At 42.2% G+C, this 20677-nt stretch overlaps 1 long non-coding RNA gene across 2 annotated transcripts in view; it reads left to right on the top strand.

The window, feature by feature from the left end:
* The first annotated feature begins 1960 nt into the window (after positions 1-1960).
* Positions 1961-20677, top strand: part of LOC134430029 (uncharacterized) — a 52179-nt gene continuing 33462 nt past the window's right edge. For both annotated transcript variants that reach the window (XR_010030708.1, XR_010030707.1), the window contains exons 1-2: positions 1961-2179; positions 2788-2856. This is a non-coding gene — a long non-coding RNA (uncharacterized LOC134430029). The remainder of the gene's footprint in view (positions 2180-2787; positions 2857-20677) is intronic.

The following is a 20677-nucleotide window of genomic DNA, read 5'->3' as shown; positions in this document are numbered from 1 at the left end:
CCTATAGGACCTCTAAATATTTCCCTATAGGACCCTCGTGGTTTTCGCTCCTTACCACAGGCCACTACTGGCCCTATGGACCTTCCATACAACCCACTCCTAGCCTCACAGAATCCCCACAGGGCTCCCCCAGACCCACAGGACCCCCCAGACCCACAGGATACCCCACTCAGCCCCCATAGGGGCCCCCTCTAACTCCCCTTGCCCTCCACCCCCCCAGTTTATTATGGGATAGATGAGGCAAGCCAAAAGACTCGCCTGGATGCCTGGGTCCCCCTGGGCTGGGGGAGGGGACAGACAGACAAAGGACAGGTGTGACCCCCCCTTCCCCCTCCAAGGGAACTCAGGCATCTGTGCCCCTCCTCCCATCCCTTTGTTCCCTCTCCCTCCCCCCACAATGGGATATTTTTGGGACATCCCCCCCCACAGGCCCTGACATCCGATCAGCTTGTGACGCCAGTGGGGCTGTGGGGCACCTTCACCTCATAACCATATATGGGGCTGGCCCCACAGGTTCCCCTTCCCCCCCTCGACCCCCAAAGCTCACCTAAGAATAGACAGGGGCACCCAGGCATCCAGGCCCCATCCATCCCATTAGATGCCCTACAGAGAACCAGGTGTCTGAATTTCACCTAATTCTCCTTATTCCCCTCAAAGTTTTTTAATTTTTCCCCAAATTTCTTTTCCCCCTGATTTTCCTAAATGTCCCCCTGTTTGCCACAAATTTCCTTGGTTTCCCCCTGTTTTCCCTGTATTTCCATCAATTTGCCCTGAATTTCCTTGGTGTCCCCTAATTTTCACAAATTTTCCAGGTTTCCCCCCAAATGTCCTTATTTTATACTGCAGTTTGCCCCAAATTTCCTGGTTTTCCCCTTGATTTCCCCAAATTATGGCCAAATTTTGTTTTCCCCAATTTCTCCTAATTCCCTCACTTTGCTAGTCTCCCTCAATTTTCCCTTATTTCCCTGTATGTCCCCTAATTTTCTTATTCTGACCTTTTACACCTAAATTTCTCCTTATTCTCCCAGTATTTTCCTTAATCTCCCTCAATTTGCTCCACTACCCCCAAGTTTTTCTTTATTTCCCCTACAATTCTCTAAATTTCCATACATTTTCCCTGATTCCCCTAAGATATTTCATTTGTTTCTCCTAATTTTTATCACTTTCTCCAGATTTCCCCTAATTCCATCCTACTTTGCTGCAATCTCCCCCAATTTTCCCTCATTTCTTTAAATTTGACAGTTTCCACAGTTTTCACATTTTCCACAATTTTCTCAATTTCATCCTAATAGCCCCTGATTTTCCCCAATGTTTTCATAACTTATTTTGCTTTCTCCATATTTTACCTAATTTGTTCCAACACTTTATTGGATATGAGGGGAAACATAGCGGCAAGGATGAGGAAAATGCTCAGGTACTCAATGCCTGCTCAGCTTCAGTCTTTAAGAGTAAGAGCACTTGTTCTCAGCATACCCAGGACCCTGAACTGGAAGACTGGAAGACTGGGAACAAGAACAAGGCCCCCAAAACCCAGGGACTGTACCACTCAGGCATTTCCCTCTCAGACATTCCCTCCCTGAAATGCGCTCCTGGTCTTGCAGAAGCTCCTCATCTTCCTAGTACAGGTGAGGTTGGCTACAGCCTCTCCTTTGGCTGAACAAGATTTGACTTGAACTTGGTTCTGACTGACAGAGCCAGAGCTTTCCTTGACTTTTCTTTTGGCAATTTGGCCTTTTGTGTCCGTCAAGACAAAACCTCTCTGGGCTTCCAACCCCCTCCCGCCCCCATCCACTCTCTAATGACAGGGCTTCCTTTCCTGGTGCTTCCTCAGTGCCAAGAGTGGTCTCATCTATTCCATTCGACTATTTGTGTTCCCTGACCATCACACAGAGCTGTTTCTGTGCTGCCCCATCTGCCATCCTGCCTTCCATGTGTGCCAAGGGCTGCCAGCTGCCAGCAGAGCCACCTCCCACCCGCCCCAGCCGTGCTCCACTGCCCGTTTGTATCCCCAGCACAATGGCCATGCACTCAGTCTGGGGAAAATAAATGGGATCTATTGCCAGATAAAATTGACCCAATACCTGCCCCTCTTCTTCGCCAGGATCCCTGTGGGACCTGACTCAAGACAGTCAGGAGCTGTGGCTCAGGTTCCACAGTGGCCCAGCATCTGCAGCCTGAGGTAAGAGAAACCCCAGAGCGCTCCTTCTGAAATGAGAAAGGGAAATGAGTGGCCTTTTCCTCTGGTGTGTGACAGAGCAGTGCCACAGAGATCAGACTGCAGCAGCACATGTAAACACAGACTGCTGAGACTGGCCTTTCTTTACAGTACTCCCTTGAGGAGGACTCAAGACATGGATGGAGAGGAAGGTACGACTAAGGCAATTCTAATTCCCACCATGGAACTCTCTTCCTCTATCAGGAAGTCTGAGACAACAGGAAAAGGAAGTGTGGCCATAACAGGGCCTATTTAGTCAGCACCAAACTTTTGGCTGGCTTTGACAGGTAACTGGAGGAGAATACATGCTGGAGGGAGGAAAAAAACTTCTGCAGTGTGCCCTTCCTCACAACTCCAGTAAAGCCTGGGACCCCAGCCTGGTCCAAGCTTGGCAACAGCCTTCCTGTTGCCATCATAGATGGAGTCCTGCACTTCACTCTCAAAAGAAGAGACAATGGATTTTATTGATACACAAGCCAGTTAACAAAGTTCAGTAGCAAGCATGACAGTGACTGCACAACTCTCAAGGTCAGAGCTTCACTCAGCACCTCTCTTAAATGTTTTTCTTGCAGGGCAAGAAAAAGGGAGGAATAGAGGCATGGGAAGGCAGTTCCTATAGAAAACAACCATGGAAACCACAGGTGATTAGCTTTTTTCTTTTAAAAGCAGTCTGCAGTCGGGCTGCTGTGAGTTCAGAGGCAGCCGACAGGTGCACAGCATTCTGATCCAGTGCACGTCTGCCCAGTCTGAACTCACAGTTCCTGCTGCGCCTGGAGCTCGGGCAGACACAGGGAATGCTGCAAGGCACAAAGAGCAAGGGAAAGCTGCTGCTGTTGCCAAGTGTTTCCTATCACTGACAGTGGTCTCCTCTGCTTTCTTGCTTGTTTCTCTCCCTGAACTCTGGTCCTACCGAATGCTCTACCCCACTCTCTCTCCTTGCACCAACCCTGAACTGCTCAGTCCTTTGGGGCACTCTCCAAAATATCCTCTCTGTCCATCGGGGCTCAAAGCAGTTCTGCCCACAGCCAAATTTCTGAAATGGTCCCATGCAGAAAGTTGGGGCAGCAAGGCTCTAATGCTGATCAGAACCAAAAGACTCAAGTGTTCATGCCAGTACAATGCTTTGCTGAAACCTTCATGGGCCCAGCTCTGCCTCAGCACTACTCTCTATCAGCTGTGTGTGATGCCACAGACTGTGGGGACCCTGCTCTTGGGTCCAGCTGACCTTTGCCTGAATGGCCATGGTGGGTGACCAGAGGGTGGCCACTCAGAGCCCTGACCACAGGCCATGAGAGAGATGCACTGTGTGCTCTGGCATTGCACCAGCAGAGCCAGCCTTGGCCCAAAGAAACCCCAACATCCCCCACTGTTGAAGGGGACAAACACAGAAGGAGATGCAGGCCTGGTACAGTGCTGTCTCCTCTAGAGGTATTCTCCATCAAGCTGTCCCACGTGGTAAACACTGTCAGACACATGCCAAAGCTCTCCTTACACTTGGAGCTCAGTCCAAGATGGGATCATGCCTCAGGGTGCCTGCTCCTCTTTCTGTGGTCACAATGGCACTACAGGGGCTGCAACAGATGGACATCCCCTCCCCTAGAACATGCTCCTGGTCCTCCAGAAGCTTCTCAGCCTCCTGGGTCGGGTGATGTTGGCTACTGCCTCTCCCTCAGCTTCAGAGAACTGGCTTAGCCCTCCTGCAGAAGTTAAGCCCCCACTTCCTCTGAGGCTGGGGACATTGGCACATCCCTGTTGGCAGATTTTTGCTCTTCCCCTGCTCTGGTCACAGCAGGGGAAGTGCACCAAGGCAGAACAGAGCCCTAGAGATATTCTAAAGCACCACCCTCAGGTGTGAGCTGCAGAGACACTTGTTGAGAAAGGACAGGCAGACACACAACACCAGGGTCACATCTTCAGAGCCGTTGTTTTCTTGCAGGGCAGCAAGGAGGAAAAGCACCTTGAAGCCTTCAGTACCCATGCAGTTCAGCAGCAGACTCAAGAGCAGCAGTAGGGACTGCAGGTCTTGAACCTGGCATCCCTGGCTTGGACCGGCTTGGTCCTGCATAAGCCTGAGTCAGTTGTAGAGTTGTCTCCAAGTGCACCAAAGGTCACCTGGAAAGGCAGTGTTTGGCACCATTTTGTTAGGGATGAAGGGCTCTGGCTCCAGAGGAGAATAAGGAGCTGCTACAAAAGCTGTGGCCAGACCTCTCATCTGTGGGGGTGGAGAGGAGCTCTTTGGAAGTGGAAAGGAGATAATGAACACCCATTGCTCCTGTCACTAATGGTACCTGTGCTGTTGCTGTTCTCTCCATCTCAAGAGAAGGGTCAGGGCAGTGCCCTTACTGTTCAACAGCCAGCAGGGCTTGTGTTTCTCCTCTCCAGCAGCATTTCTTTACTCAGTTGAAGTTTGTCAATGACCCCAAACTGAGTGGGGAAGTGGACTCTTTGGAAAGGAGAGATGCCGTGCAGGAAGACGTGGATAGGCTTGAAGAATGGGCTAGCAAGAACTTTATGAAGTTCAGCAGGGACAAATGTAAGGTCTTGCACCTGGGCAAACATGATCCAGGAGGGCAGCACAGGCTGGGATCTACCTGGGTGGAGAGCAGCTACATGGGAAGGAACCTGGGGGGCCTGGTAGACAAGCAGCTCAACGTGGGTGAACAGTGCAGAGAAAGTTAACAGGATGCTGAGCTACATCAAAAATCATGTCACCAGCAGAGGCAGAGGAGTCATTATCCCATTCAGTACAGCGCTCATCAGGCCACATCTGGAATACTGTTCAGTTTTGGTCCCTGGTATGCAAACCGTATGTGTATAGGCTGGAGTGGGTCCAGAGAAGATGACCCAATGACTGAAAAGCCTGACACATGAAGAGAGGTTAGGTTTGTTCAGTTTGTTCATTTTCTGAGAAAAAGAGGCTTATGGGAGACTTTATTACCATGTTCTAGTATTTGAAGGGTGGCCACAAAGAAGACGGAGATTCCATATTTACAAGAATCCCATGGAAAGGATGAGGGGTAATGGGTAAAACTGTTCCTGGGGGAATTCTGTTTCACCACAAGAAGAACATTTTTCCCAGTGAAAACAATCAGTCATTGGAATGATCTCCCCCAGGAAGCAGTAGATTCCCCAACATCTTAAATGGATGCATTTAAGATCCAGCTGGGTGAGGTGCTTGGGCCATCTTGTCTAGACAATGCTTTGACAAGAAAGGTTGGATCGTCCAGCCATTCTCTGGTTCTATGATTCTATGACATGTACCAGAAGCGGATAGGGAGCAATTGGCTTCCACCTGGCACAGATTCCACTATAAACATTTACTCCTTTTGTTCACATTTTAATCAGTCTGACCACTGCTGTTTTGTCGGAAGGCCTGGAGACATTCCCATTGCCACAGGAGGTCACTGTTGGGCAGTGTATGTGTGCGTGTGGCACTGATAAGCACTGTCATTCCACTTCTGAAAGAAGCTGTTACCAGCTTACAAAGGACTGGCAGGGACTGAACCCTTGACCCAGGGAAGGAACATAAAATTGCATTGCCAACACCTATTCTTACACCTGTGCTAGCTGTTAAAACACTACCTTTAGGTGCAGCATGTAGGCCCCCTGTACAGGGTTTTGCCATCAAGTTTTGCTACACTGCCAATGACACAACAGGTCCAGTCAGGTAGCTTTTAAAATAAATGAATACAGAAATGTTGTCTTGGGCATGGAGTTTAGTGGACTTTGCAGTAACTATGTTGACCTCAGAGTAGGGATGTAGGAGGAAGATTAAGCCAGTTGTTTAAAAAAATGGTGTCACTAATCAGGAAATAAATTTATCAGAGGCCATGCAAGTTTTAAAATCCTGACAGACAGCAACTGGCAGTCACTGTATAAAAGTTTTGAACAATTTCCTGCTCTGAACCAACGGGAGCAGGATGCTTTGAACACCTCAGTGTGGCATCCAGGACATCAGGCAAGAATTCACCACTGTTGCTCTGAAAATGCTGGGTTACTTTGCAGTGTGTTTGAGGGAAAGGAACATGGGAAATGGAAGTGAAATTTACCATTACAGAGTAAATACAGTCCAAGTCATAAGTCCCAAAGAGCCAGCGATATCCTGGACATGAGTGAAATGTGTTTGTTTGCTGTGGAAAGTGTCCATCCAGCAAGTACAGTACCTATTCCTTGGAACTGCATTAACACTCCCTGTAGTGGGATGTTATCAGCAGAGAGAATGTTGACAACATCTAGAAAGTCATTATCCTTCATATATCAAACAAGCTTGACCCTTCCATTGGGAATTCACACATACTGTTAGAGAAATGTTGATGCGCAGTGCAACAATCAAGCAGACCTATGGATGTGGTATAATCAAGCACACCTTTTCCATGATATCAGCTGAGGCCCAGTATATTCAAAACCCACTAGTGAGGTAGTAAGAATCAGATATCTGTCTGACTGCCTATGCCTTACATTTGTTGAAAGATCTCTCCCAGAATCTGGCAACCTGGGCTTGGGTGGAGAAATTAATACATTATGAAGGACCCCCCCCAAAACAATCACAACACTATTGAAGCTCCTGCTCTTCTGTGTAAGTTTTTCCTCTTGTGCAGTTGTACATGTGTGAAATAACAGATAAAGCCACAAAGGATGGTGATGCCTGCTGGGAGACAGAACCATTAGAATTCATTTTAAGTCTGTGAGCCAACTAGCCATCAAGATTGCATCCCACAGGGGGCAGTAAAAAATTTGAAATTTCCCTGGTTTCCATTCCCACTAGTACAGCACTAGTAGTTAGTCAAGGATTTCCGAAAAGATTTGCAATTTTTACCTCTGAAGTTTTTGGATGTTCTATCCGGGTTTGATGGGACAACATTAGCTCAAGTATAATTCCATTGCTCATAGTGGATAGCACTTACATGTGAACAATGCTGCTGTCCCACCAGAACATCTGCAAAGTTAGGAATCTTTCTGGAGGATTAGGAACAGTCAGATTGGGCACAGGAGCATTGAACTCTATCAGTTCAGAAATCCTTAATAATGAAGTATCCAGTCTAGGACTATTAAGCAGACAAGCTATAATTGAACAGACCCTGGATATAAAAATGGCAAGGATGCAACTACCAACATCTTGATAATTAGCCTAAACCCTTGGAGAAAACTCCAGAAGATTTTCAAGGAAATGTATGCTGATGTTCCCAAATCTGTTTCAAATTTCAGCAGTGCCATTGCTTGTGTTGTGATGCAAACCTTTATAATAAATGAATTTGGACTGTAAGCCCATTGGATCCATAATGGGAATCTTGTGATGTTAAGGACTCAGTTATTTGGATTGATGCCAGTATCATAACTTCCACTTATCAAAGCTTAGGAGTAGCAAGCAAAAGCAGTCTGTTAGGTAGATCTGTGTAGCACCACACCACAAGTAGGGAGGGTGAAAATGAACCCATTTACACACCCTATTCCCTATTATTAGAGAGAATGTGCCTGTAAGTTCAAGGGGCCAAATGCATGGATAGCAAAGGTAACCCAGTCAATACCCATGGATGAAAAATGGGGAAGGCACTAATGGTACTGCCCTGAACACTTAGAGCTACAAGGCCCTTGTACAAATAATATGGCCTCAAGTAACTGCTGTTGAGGCTAGGTGTGTGATTACTGCATGGTTGTACTCAAGTCAAAATTGGGTTGTATATGCATTTGGTTTGCTTTGTGGTGTTTTCTGTAATGGCAGGATGACTTTATAGAAACTAAAAACCTAATTCGTGTTTTTGCTGCTGGAATACTATCTTGCAACTTGGACATGGCTCTTAGGAATAATGTGGGACATGGTACATTCTCAAACCAAAGAACTAAAAATTTTAATCAACAAGTGTAAGAAAACAATTGCTTATCAAAAGCAAATGACTGCTTCTATACTGACCAGACTGTCAAGACTGTACCAGGAATTGAAAAAAGCTGCTAAATATCATTGGTATGAGATTTTTATGGATTGTGCACCATCTTCAACTGGCATATTGCATCTTAGGTTGAAACTCAGGATCTTGCATTTTTTTCTGTATTTTGGTTTTTTATGCGTCCAGAGTTAGTGCTAACATCATGCTGAAAGCATGTTATCTAATAATAAACTGTGATGCTAGACTTTCCAATGGGAATGGACTTTCCAAGGCTCAAAGCTTTGCCCTACCCTCACTCACAGTGGGGCAGGAAGAGTAGCAGTACCCCACCCACTGCAGCGTGGGACTTACCAGAATTTTTGCCTATACTTAAGTGGGGGAGTGTGGCTGATTACTTGACTCCTGCCCAGGTTTTGGCCCAACAGGAGCAGCACTACTAAGCTAAAGTGAGAGCAGCACTGTCACTGGCTGAGAGACTGAGTTTGTGAGCTATTGCCTTTGTCAGCTAATGAATTTGTGAATTAGTGAAAATATAAATTAGAGAGTTTTCAACTAGATGAGTCTGCTGAAAGAGGATTGGGCCCTTGTTTGATTTTTACCTAATGAGGTAATGAAGTACAGATTGGCACACAAGAGAGCATTGTCCTTTAAATTTGAGAGATCCAAGTGAACTCTGGCATGCATGTAATTCAGAATCTGCTACGTGACTTTGCTGGCAGTCCACTGGCTGTTTGTTCCTTTAGCAAGGGATAGGTTTACATTCAGTTGAAAGCATTCGAGTGCTTTCTGTCCCCCAAGTATTGCTTAGCTATATTGGGACAGAAAAATTTGCAGGGAGCTGATACCTGTAACAGTACTGTGAAAATTGTCATTGTATGTTGACAACAAAAGAAAACTTCTTTCTAGTTTTGTCAAGCTCTGATGACAAGCTATGGTTTGTTTTCTTCTTTCTATACTCCCATAAAATTAAAGATAGCAATTTATTGGTGCAGGGAGAAAAGAGAAAAGATGAGAGGAATGGAAGAGCTTTGCATTTCTTAGCTTCATTTCCTATTTTTGTGCTGGGCGGCTCACTGAGATATCAGCTTTCACTGAACAAAAAAATTCCTTCCTCTGAGAGACTGGAGTCATGCCATCATGCTGCCTCTTGCTTGACAAGTGTATATTAACTTAAATGGTTTGTTTCATCTGCTCCTTATGGTGCTTTTGTATTAACACCAAGTGATGAGTAAGAAAGGTCTCTTTTCTTTTTGATTCCAACTTTAGAAGTCACGATCACAGACACATTGTAGGGTAATAAGGTATATAATTTTTACATGTTTTTTTCCCATCAAAAGAATTAGAGTTAGTCATGTGCTAAACAACATACTTTATTTCAATAGAAACACTACAGAAAAGCATAGTTAAACTTCATTTTCCATACATGTATCTCTTCTTTTCCTGCAACAGCCTGAGCCATTCATAATTAATGTTTCTCATTTTTTTAAAATGTAACTTTTTTACAGTTAGGTGAATGAAAGCATGCCAGATTTCTGTACAGCTTAGTTTTCCCAAGAGAAATTATGTATTTTATCAAATTATTTGCAACAAGCTTTTTTTTTCACCCCTAGAATTAATTCTACAGTATCATTGGGGTTTATGCCAGGAAGTGATTGCCCCTGAGCCAGGAGCAATCGCAATTTGCAAAAAAATTTACATTGCAAAAATTGTGCTCAGACACTTTTTTCAGATCATCCTGGACAAGTCGGAAATGCTGACAGGACAGGAGGGCTGATGCTGGTCTTTATAATATATATATATATATATATATAAATATAAATATATATAAAATAAAGATTATAAATAAAGAAAAAAAATTAAAATATTATAAGTACATTGCCTTAATAGAGTCAAGGGCCACCCCAGTTCCTTGAAATAGAGATTAAGGGTGGGACAAGGCAGGACAGGGCAGCAGCCTGGTGAGGGCAAGAAGAACAAGCTATGCCAAGAAATGGAAAACACAGGACAAAAGGTGATCTGTTCCATTCATCACCCCAGGTAGTATTTTTCCTATATTGCAAACTGAAACTGCAGTCAAGGAGTAGGAAAAGTGGGAAAGAAGGGGTGATTCCTGCACTGGTGGAAACCCTTGTCCATGGGAGCCCACCATAACCAGGTGGATGTGGTGGATGTTGGTGTTTGCAGAGACAAGGCCGTGGCCACAGGAGCCTGGGGAAGGCAAGGGGAGCTGCTGCCTGGGCAGCTGGGTGAAGGCTTGCCCAGCTCTGGGAAAGGGCCACAGACCTGCAGACAGGAGCCACAGCAATATCACTCACTCAGGCACTGCTGGCCCATGGTGGAGCAGCCTCATGCTCTTTTGGAGAGCTGGGCTGATTTGTAACCCCAAATCTGATTTAAAATGCCAGAGATGCAGCTCTTTCTCCTACCTGTTTCTCATCTACAACTATGTCACGCTAGCCACATGTTTGTTTTCTCCAAAGACACACCTGGGCAGCAGGAAGCTCGTGTTGAACAGTGTTGGTGATCAGGGATTAGGTAACACTCAGCTGTGAGGGACCAGAGTGGGAGGATTGAACACCTGGGAGCCCCCTGAAGTGACCCCTTTTTTCACAACTTTGTTCAATAGTGTGGATGTTGAAGTAAAGCTGACTCAGAGCAGGGGCAGCTTTTGCTGGGTGAGCTCCCAGGCAGCAGGTGCTTGTAAGAAGGCTTTCACCCACAGCTTTTTATTTGTAAAGAAATTGCAGATGGCACCTGGAACAAGATGATGCTTGTCAGTATTCAGATTGTACCTCAACTACACTTTTTGTGATGCAAGATTAGTCATTTTCTGCTTAATTTTTTTCCTTCTAAATGAAGATTTTAAACCCCTCCTTTGTTTCAGCTGCTGCAGATTTTAACTGAACAACAGGAAATCATCTGGGTGAGGTCTACTGTTCTTTTGGTTAAAAGATTCAGGCAGAAAAATTTAAGTCATAGAAAAATTATCAGGTACAAGGATATGTTTATTTTTGGTTTGCACAAGAGCAAGAACTAAACTTTCTGTGCAGCTTTAAAATCTGTGCCTTCTGCTCAATACACAAAGTTTCTGTACATTAACATTTTCCTATTTCTTCTGTCTATGCAAGTTAGTCCAATAAAAAATAAACTACCTTCTCCTAGTTGTCAAGAAGTTTTCATTTTTTTTACTAGTACCCAACTACTAAGTTCCCCAGAAGTTGGTTTTGGGTTGCATCTACAAAACACATACAGCCTTTACTTACCACTCCTAAAGGCCTGGGGAAAATGGACATAAATCCAAAATTTCTCAAGATTATCTCAAAGGAAACTAGAAATTTGAAAGACTTATAAAGCTTGCTTGAAGCTGCTGCTGGCCACCTTTGTTTTGAGTGAAACTGAGCCTGCCTATACTGAAGGAGTGATCTGGACATGGGATTCTCTCCAGGAAACACATTTATAAAAAAATGTAACGGTAAGTGCTGTCAGAGTTCTGAAAATTTGTAATGAATCATTCATTGCTACATATCGGCCTCCTCTTCTCCCACTGAGTCATAATTTTCAGTAGGAGTAAGCATGGGCAAAATGAAATTTTATTATCCCCTTTTGCCTTTCTCTGACGACTGGTCTACTGAACATCAGAGTTAATTAAAAGGCTGCTAGCAGGAATTGAATTTGGTGATATAAAAAGGGCAAACATCATCAGCTTCAGTGGTAATTGTAATAAGGAGAACAGGAGAGGCTCTCAGTGCCAGCTACAATATATGGATAAATATCAGGGTGTCATGGTTCAAAATTACAGATGAGAAAACATCTGTTCAGTTGCTAGCTAAACTTGAAAACACTTGAAATTCACTAGTCATGTCCCAGAGAAGTTTCAAGGTTCTATATATCCTACAACTGAAGTTCTGCATCTGCTAAAATATCTCTTGGCTGAAACTGGAAAGAGCAGCAGTGAAATCCCAAGCTATGCCCAGTTTTTCCTTGGACAGTGGTGTCGGTGGCCATCCTTCTGTCATGAGCCTGTGCTTCACCCAATCCTAGAGCTGCAGGGAGAAGGTGAATTCCATAGGTGCCTTTGTATTACCAGATGATAATGCCAAACTTGTGGAGCCAAGAGGACAAGAAGTAAGAACAGCCTGGACTCTGTGTATCTCTAAGATAATTGTATTTCTGCTCCAGCAGAGATCTGAATCCAGAAGTCCCATTACTGGGCAAACAACTTAGGGCAGGAAGTTTCAGGCCTTCAGCCTTGCTTATTTCAGAGCCACTGAATCAATTCTCTGTCTGCAGCAAACTTTCAGCAAACCCTCTGGAATAGAAAGAAAAAATGCGCTGCTCTTCTGCAACCCCTCAGGTGCCCTATGCAATTCAAGGAGAAAGACAGGCTGCTCATTCTGTTGTTACTGATGTTAGTTTCTTGGTAAACATGCTGGATTTGAGGCTGTTATGTGAAGTGTCTGATCATCCTCATGCAATGCACAGGAATCACAAGTATGTAGCTATGATGCCTTATATTTCTGGGGTGGGCATTTAAATCCTAGCCTCTAGAGCCCTTTTGTAAACTTCAAAGTATGGAATGCATCATTTAGTAGCATTAAAGATCTGAGTATACATCATCCCTGTATTATCTTCAAAATGTCTGTGTACTCTCAGGCAAACAGGAAGTTTTACCAAAAAAAAACTCTAGGGAAAAAACCCACACTGCAAAAACATACAACTGCTTCTAAAATGGCATCCTGTAAGAGCTGGTATAAAAACTGAAAATTAAAAGATGCCAGCAAATTCTCTGTGCTGACTCACAATAAGGAAGGCTTTTAGAAATTCTTCAGATCCTGTTTTACTTTCATCATGTTCAAGTACAATCTTTTCAATAACACAGTTTCACTGACTCCAAAAAACAAAAATCTCTACTTTACCTCCTCCATGCAGTCCTGGAGCTGTGATTAAGAATAGTCTCTGATATATCTGCATGGTTTAGATTCATGGACAGGAGCTAAAGCAATGGCTGTGTGGAGGGAGATGTTGAGTAAACATGTACTTTCTTTTGCTCTTATCTAGATAGTGCTGTTCCTGCCTTGGCTTGAAGGAATGACCATGATATATATGACAAAGTCTGAAAGATTTGGCCTCAAATTTATGAAGCTGGCATTCACGTCTAGCGCTGTACAAGTGTTTCACAACAAACTAGAGTTGTACCAAACGACCTCCTTCTGTGCAAAGTACTGCTGGGGGTACCTCAGCTGCATCTGTCAGACACGGATACACAATTGGAACAGGTTGCTCAAAGGTGTTGTGACATTTCCACTTCAAAAAAAACCCTCACAATATAGCTGGAGAAGATCCTGGACAACCTGGGCTAAGCTGACCTAACTTGGGGAGACTGGTAGTGGGGAAACCTCCAGACATCCCTTCCAGCATGTATTATTTGATGAATTTCCAAATTAGTGTAAAACTCTGGTAGAACAGGAGAGCAGTGAGAAAGAGACTTTGCACCAGTGAGAGCAAGGTGGTGGTTCTGAGCTCTTTTTAGATAATTTTAAGCTATAGGAAGATACCACTCTTGGATGGGAACTAGTTTCTCTCAAGGCAGCTGTGTGGGCAGGAGCAAGATCTGAGGTCTGTCTGCTCCTGCTGGTGTTGATGCATTTTATCAGCATAGCCTTGAGGTTCACATAGGAATGATTTCACCCATGTAAACAGTGAATCCAGACATTTGGAGGGCAGCTCTGAAAATCATCTTGTCCCAAGCCCTTCAATGAGTGAAAGACATTCAAAGTTGAGTTTCATGTAACTTCAACATGTCTGATATGAAGGCTCCTCAAGTTAAAAGAAAATCAGAAATAGTATTCACCTCTTATCTTTCAGTGTTGCAAGGAAATTTAGAATGGCTTCACATATTTTGTTATTTACCTTAGCACACTGAAATGAAAAAATACAAATAAATATTGAATAACAGACTAGAAATAACTTGCTGTGACTAAAGAGATAACAGATCATATCTAAGTTATTACTGACATTTGATAGATCTCATTTTTAGTTTGATTAATGAAATGCACTCATATCAGTAATGATCAACTCTGATGGAAATGTGGAAAGGAGCTGAAAATTTATGAAGCTGGCATTCATCTTTCCATAAATTCAAGTATTAAAAACATTTATGAATTAAGACTATTTAGTATTAACTATCAAAAACTGCAGAAAAAAAGTAAAGCTAAAAATGAAATGTTGAAGTAATGAAGAAACTAATGGAATTATGAGCTATAAATCTAAGATTAATATATTTCTTGAATAATTTTGTATCTGGATTAATTTCAAAAACACTGTTTTTTCTTTGGGAAAAATCTGCAGTTGGGAACAAACCAGACTCCAGTTCTGGGCAAGTTAAAATCTCTGTGAGTCCTAGTGTTTCTATCTGACAGCTGTTGAATAATTTATAGAATGACATCTTCTTTGTTTACATCTAAAAATAGTACTAGTAATCTAATAGCAAGTATAACTATTTTCATTCAAAATATCACTGATGCCCTTTCTGCAAAGGAACCTCATCTGTCTCTCTACTTGAACAATAGAAAAACTACATAGATGGTTTCTTTGGGTGTAGGGAGACAGGAAAAGGGTCTTCCAGAGGGCCTTTGGGGATCCAAGAGACTCCCTTTGACATGTACAAAGAGTCCTGTGTTTGGTCTCCCTTCCACTAGCAAAAGAAACTGGTAGGAAAATAGTAGGATCCCTTCCTTCACACACTTGTCTTTTTCAGTAAAGGCAGTTAAAAGATAAACTTTTCCCAAGTATACTGGGAACTAACTGCTAGGAGTTTCCTTGTTTATGTCACAAAATCTTCTCGGTCAGTGCTGCTCCGAGGGCTCATTCCCCTCAGTTTGAGTGCTTTGATGGCTGTTTACTCAGCTTTGTCCTTGGTGTACAGCTGATAGCAAGTGTTTATGGCTGGCTGGTGCTGCAGGAGGCAGTGGGACACTTGTGAGCATTCTCCCTGCTGGCCATGCTGACAGAAAGGATGGTTAGATTGCTCTGCACGTTGTGAGGTCATTGCAGGACACATGAAACCATGACTAAAAGGGGTCTTGAGTAACCTGGAGAATGGAAATTATAGCTTTGAGTACTACAGTACTTCAAGGAACTTATTTACTTCACTCATTAATTTTTTGCATCTTTTGCTGGTATGATTCCTGTTTTTACTTTTATGTTATTGATGAATACCCTTTCCCCTCATAACAGATAAAGTTGGGGAATTTAATAAGGAAAAATTCCATGAAATTTCTTTAATGCAAAGTTTCATTGGTCCAGAATGATATTGGTACAATACAATTTTCTCTTCTGTGATTCAGAAGCTCATATGAGTCATGCATTATTTCAAAGGCAGTCCCAAGGGCTCAGTCAAGGAAATATTTGGGCACCATTTAGTGCTGCTCTGTCCTTTGAGTCCTAGATGAGACAAAACCAGTAAAAAGGAACACAGCAAATGAGTGCCCTTGGAATGAAAAAAAATGGCATGCATTTATGTATTTTCTTTATTATCTTGTATTTTAATGATACTACTGAGAATGAGATTCCCTTTACATTGGTAATTATAAAGAAGAGCAGATGGTGAAGGCTTATCTTTAAGTGTTAATTAAAATAGCTTACACAGCCAAGCCTCTACTTGAATAAAGTACTTCAGGAAGATATAAGACATGAGTGAGTGCCCTATTCCAGTGAATTATTCTTAAATAAAGCTACCTTGGAGCAAATCCATCAGAGATACTTAACATCATGTCAGTGAAATCTCTTTCTCTCAAGTTCATGAAACAAGCACTAAATGACAGGTTCTAAGTGAATGTTTCTGGAAGTGAAGGGAAGTATGGGTTCACTAGGAGGATTTGTATTCCTGCCTACCTTAGTAGGTATTCAAATAAAACAAGTGAATCTTCCTCACTGTCTCTATAGGTTTGTTGGCAGGCATGTGCAGGATCACTTCTGTGTGGGCTGTGAGGAACTGGAGGAATGCCAATTCTCCTTCAGGATCCATCCCGTTAATTCATACAGGTGACTCAACACAAGACAATTGGTTCAGAGGTAGTGCCAAAGCCTCCCACCTTCCTGAAAACCAGTCTGAGGGTGGTAGCAGTCAGTCTGCAATACTCTGCTCTTGAAAGAACTTGGCTTGGTTACTGAAGACATGGTTTTAGATGTTTGGGGGTTTTTTTGGGTTTTGTTTGGTTTTTTCTTTTTTTAAATTTGGGACAGAGCTCTGTAAGTCCTCAGCAGCAGCACATCATAGCCACCTAGATATTTTGTAATGAAACGTGAAGTCATCCACTGGATCAAGGACTAGAACCCAGTTGCCCATATATGCTCTTAAATGATCACTGGACTAGTCACACATACAAACTTTTTTTTATTATCTGAGCCACTACATTTTTATTTCAACTGTAAAAAAAAATTGAAAGGCAAAGAGAGGAATAACATTCCCTCTTCTTCTTTTCTCCATTGACATTCTGAATAGCTGAACTGATGACATTGGAAGCTATGAAGATTGAGACTGGACTGCCCTCTTCAGTTCATTTTTGTGCTGTTAACAATTTTGTGCTCTGGGTTAAGAATATGGAAAAAGTACAAGTTACATTAATGTGTGCCAACTTCAGTGCATTCGTCTTAAGGGACAATTTTCCCCCAACCAGGTACTGTAAACTTCTGCATAGAGCTTTGTTTTAAAATAATAATAGGTGGGGGGAAACAGTATTTCTGTCAATTCTTTACATCACTTATATTGGGTAGGTTTTGGCAGTAAAGACAGAAAATATTAAAGATCATCTAGTAGGATAAACAAGATGTCAAATGCTTTGACTGCCTTTCCTTAAAGGCTCAAGCTCTCAGACTTTTTATTTTCTGAAAGGTTACAGAAATAGCTCACAGTTTGTCTTTCTAGCTGCAAAATTGTTCTTTAACCTTGGCTTGCTTAAAAAGTACAGTTGGCTACATTCTGGAAACATAACCAGTTAAATGGCTTCACAAATGTGTTTGCTGTGTTCTTCTGTCATCTGCCCTTTTTACTTGATGTCATTAAATGTTCATTTGTCCTGAAGTACTGAAAAATTCTGGATGAGTGAGAGGTAAACTGTGCTAAATGCTTCCTGATCCCTGAGCACAGCAAGACCAAGAAGTCAACAAGTTCCAGGCTGGAATCTTCAGTGACTTATGGCATTATGGTAGATCCCAAATACATCCTGGCCTCTTGAAAACTGGAAGGTGGAAGGGGTGGCTGTGGCTCACAGTGGAGGACGAGTGGGACAAGCACAGGAGAGGAAGCATTTTTTCTGGCTAAGCACTTCAAAGGAATTCTGTTGTTTGTAAATAGCCTACCTGATTTTTCCTGTGAAAAATTAGTATTCAGGTCATATGCAAGATGGGAAACTGCATTTTCCCTTCAGGCTCTTTTTTCTTGCCCTGTGTGCTTTGACCAAGTGCTTTGATGTTGCTGTTCTCCCAGTGTTCACTCTCCTGTAACAAGCTACACGTAGGAGCAGCTTATGCCGGATTTTGCCTGAGCACTGCACATGCCTTATAGATGCTGCACCTATTGTCAGAAAGTAGTCTAGATTTCAGACTTCAATAGGGTTTTATAATGAATATGGGGAAATTGGAAGCCCATTCCATTTTAAAAAATCTCTCTGATAGATTCAAATTTTAAGCAATATATTTTTTGCAATAAAGTCAACTATCTACCACGAACAGAATATTCTGCCCTCAGCATTTTAGAAACTGCAGTGAGGCTATTTATCCTCTGTCAGTTCCTACTGCATCCTGTCATTCCCAAAAGACAGTCCCTATTGTCTCATTCAGATTGCAAGCAGGAATTTAACTACTATGGTTTTAGTAGCCTCTCAGTTCTAAGCAAATCTCTCCTACCCGGTGTTCTGAGCATTCAAGGCTGCTCAGAGAAAATAAAATACTGCAAGGAAAAAGTCTGAGATATTGTCAGATAACCTGATATGAAGACTTTTTGTACAGTACACTGTGTGATTATTTTTTCTCCCTGTTCTAAAGAATAAAATAAGCTAACAAAAAGTCACTTCGGACCAATATTACATCGAAAAATTGATTTATGAGCCAGGTGCTAAGCAGATTCCTTCTAAATCTCACCTGACATTTCTGTTTCAATTTATAATTGGAAATATACGATATTAAAAATTGCTTTATAAATTGCAGATTTATTGCAGAGCTTATTCAATCATTACTCCATGCCATTACTTAGCTCCCATTGTTCATGCAGACTTAGCATGGAGATGCTCACTAAACAAAGGAGGTTCTTCCACCTCCTTTGTTTAGTGAGAACCAAAACCTGCACAATACTTTGACTTCTCTATCTGATCTCTGCAATGTCACGTACATAAAGAAACAACTCTTGTCTCCTCACTCTGCCTAAAGCAGATATCAGAGTCAAGCCATCTTGTTATGACGATGCAACTATGAATAAGCAGAAGTAAAAGTTAAAATCTAATTGTGAAGTTTGGATTCAATCACACACGGTCATTGTCCCACTGAGACCTTCCTCATGCTCAGCCAGAGAGGGGGGCAGGATGAGGCTCTTGGTGCCATTTATGTTTGTGTGTGTGCTGAGTGTGCCTGTCTGTCCTGCTTCTTGTGCCCAGGAATGCACACAAAGGCTTGTTTTTAAATAATAATAGGTGGGGGAAAACAGTATGTTTCCCTTGTATGTAGGTACAGAAGTACTCTCTGTGTGTAAGTATGTGTGCACAGTCTTGCTGGGAATACACGCTGGATTCAGCCACTCCAAATTCTGAATTCCCAGTGGAACTGGGAAAACTTCATCTACCAAATTTCATGATAAAATACCAAAGTGATATTCCCACGCATGATGTCCCATAAATCAGGGAACAGATAGTAGCTGATCAGGGTTCATTTGTTTAGATTGGTAACTGGGTACAGAGGCTCTTCCAAAACACATCAGAAGAACTGGTTATTACATAGGAGGAGATGGGAAGGGAAAAAAGGAAAAAGTGTAATGATGCCAAAAGAATACATTAATCTGAACAGGTCACAAGTAATTTTGGACCAAGGCTACAACCTAAGCCCCAACTAAGTTTACTTTTTGTGTAGCTTAAAGAGACTCTCTGTTGGGTACATTCATTGGGTACATTCATGGTCAGGTGTTGGGAAACATCTGAAGGAGAGGAGAACATACACATCATGACAGAATCCATTGGAAAACATGCTATAGGCAAGTATAATAGTCTTCTCTCATTTGTATTAAAACCACGCTGCCTTTTAATGATCTCTGTGTTATTATTAGCATGGACTGTCATCACTTCATAGTCTTTGACTGGCCAGTAGCTGAACTGATGCCTACATCGATGCTTTGCAATACAATTAGGCAGTGCTGTGCAGAATTTCATTATGTTTTCTGATTAACATTTATTAGAGCAATTTTGCCAGACCAACATAAGGTGTTTCACAGTTTGATAGGTCTCCTTTCCTTTCAATGATAATTGTACCAGAGAACATTTTGAGGCTTTACATGATCACACTTCTCGAGGGTTTCTAAAGATTGATTGTTTTGCTTCCTCTGATTTCATAAAATCCTTGCCAAAAGGAGTGATTGTGCATATAACTAGCATTTCTTTCTTCTCATCTACAGCACTAATTTAATACCACTCCAGAAAATTTAAGCTTTTGAAATTTGCGTCTTCAGTCATTAGTAAACTTTTGCATTCTATATCTTAATTACTTTCAGAGCGCCACAAAATGCTTGTTTACTGAGATACTTTCACGATTGCCAATAGCTTGAAAATGAGCACAAGTAGTTTTTATGGGTGACCATTTGGGGTTCTAAATTTTCCCACAGTGTTTCTGTCAATATATTTCAGTTCAACACTTCAATAGAGTATGTTCACCATAGCACATGTATTCGAACATCCTGACTTCTGCAGTGAAGACTTTTTCATGCTTTGAATTAGTCATAAAATAACTGATATCTGTATTCTCCAGGGCACAGGTAGAACCTCTTAATCTTTAATATTTGAATGGGACATTCCTTCACCAAAGAATAGTCTATAGAGCTTGTAGACAGAAAACTGAACTCAGATTCAGATGAAACTCTAGCTTCTGGTGGAATCATGGTGGAATCATGGATCTTATATTTAAAATATTATGGATATATTCTTTCTCTACTTCACTTTCTTTCTTTTTTCTCTTTTTTGGGGGGGGGAGTTTTGTTGGGTTTTTTTGTTTGTTCATTTGTTTTGTCTAAGATCAGCCTGCCTATGGAGGTGTAGAAATGGCCATCCTTACTGGAAATTTTCTCTCTATCTGGAACTTCTCTGGTTCAAAACTTTTTTTTTTTTTAATCCATCATAATTTCCATTTCTTGTTTGCAGAATTGAGTCAGCTAGGCATTAACTTCAGATTTTCAGTCTATGTTCACATGATTTTGATATCTGTTCTATGCTTTCCATTGCCGCTCATTAGTATTTATACCCTGGGCTGAGTCTGTAGAATAATGGTTGGGGAAGTTTCTGTTTGATTAGTAAACCTAAGACTAAAAAAGGCTCTTCCTGGTACA

Source organism: Melospiza melodia, chromosome 1 (genome assembly GCF_035770615.1).
Source record: "Melospiza melodia melodia isolate bMelMel2 chromosome 1, bMelMel2.pri, whole genome shotgun sequence".
NCBI classification, from domain to species: domain Eukaryota; kingdom Metazoa; phylum Chordata; class Aves; order Passeriformes; family Passerellidae; genus Melospiza; species Melospiza melodia.
This window is presented reverse-complemented; position numbering and strand designations above follow the sequence as displayed.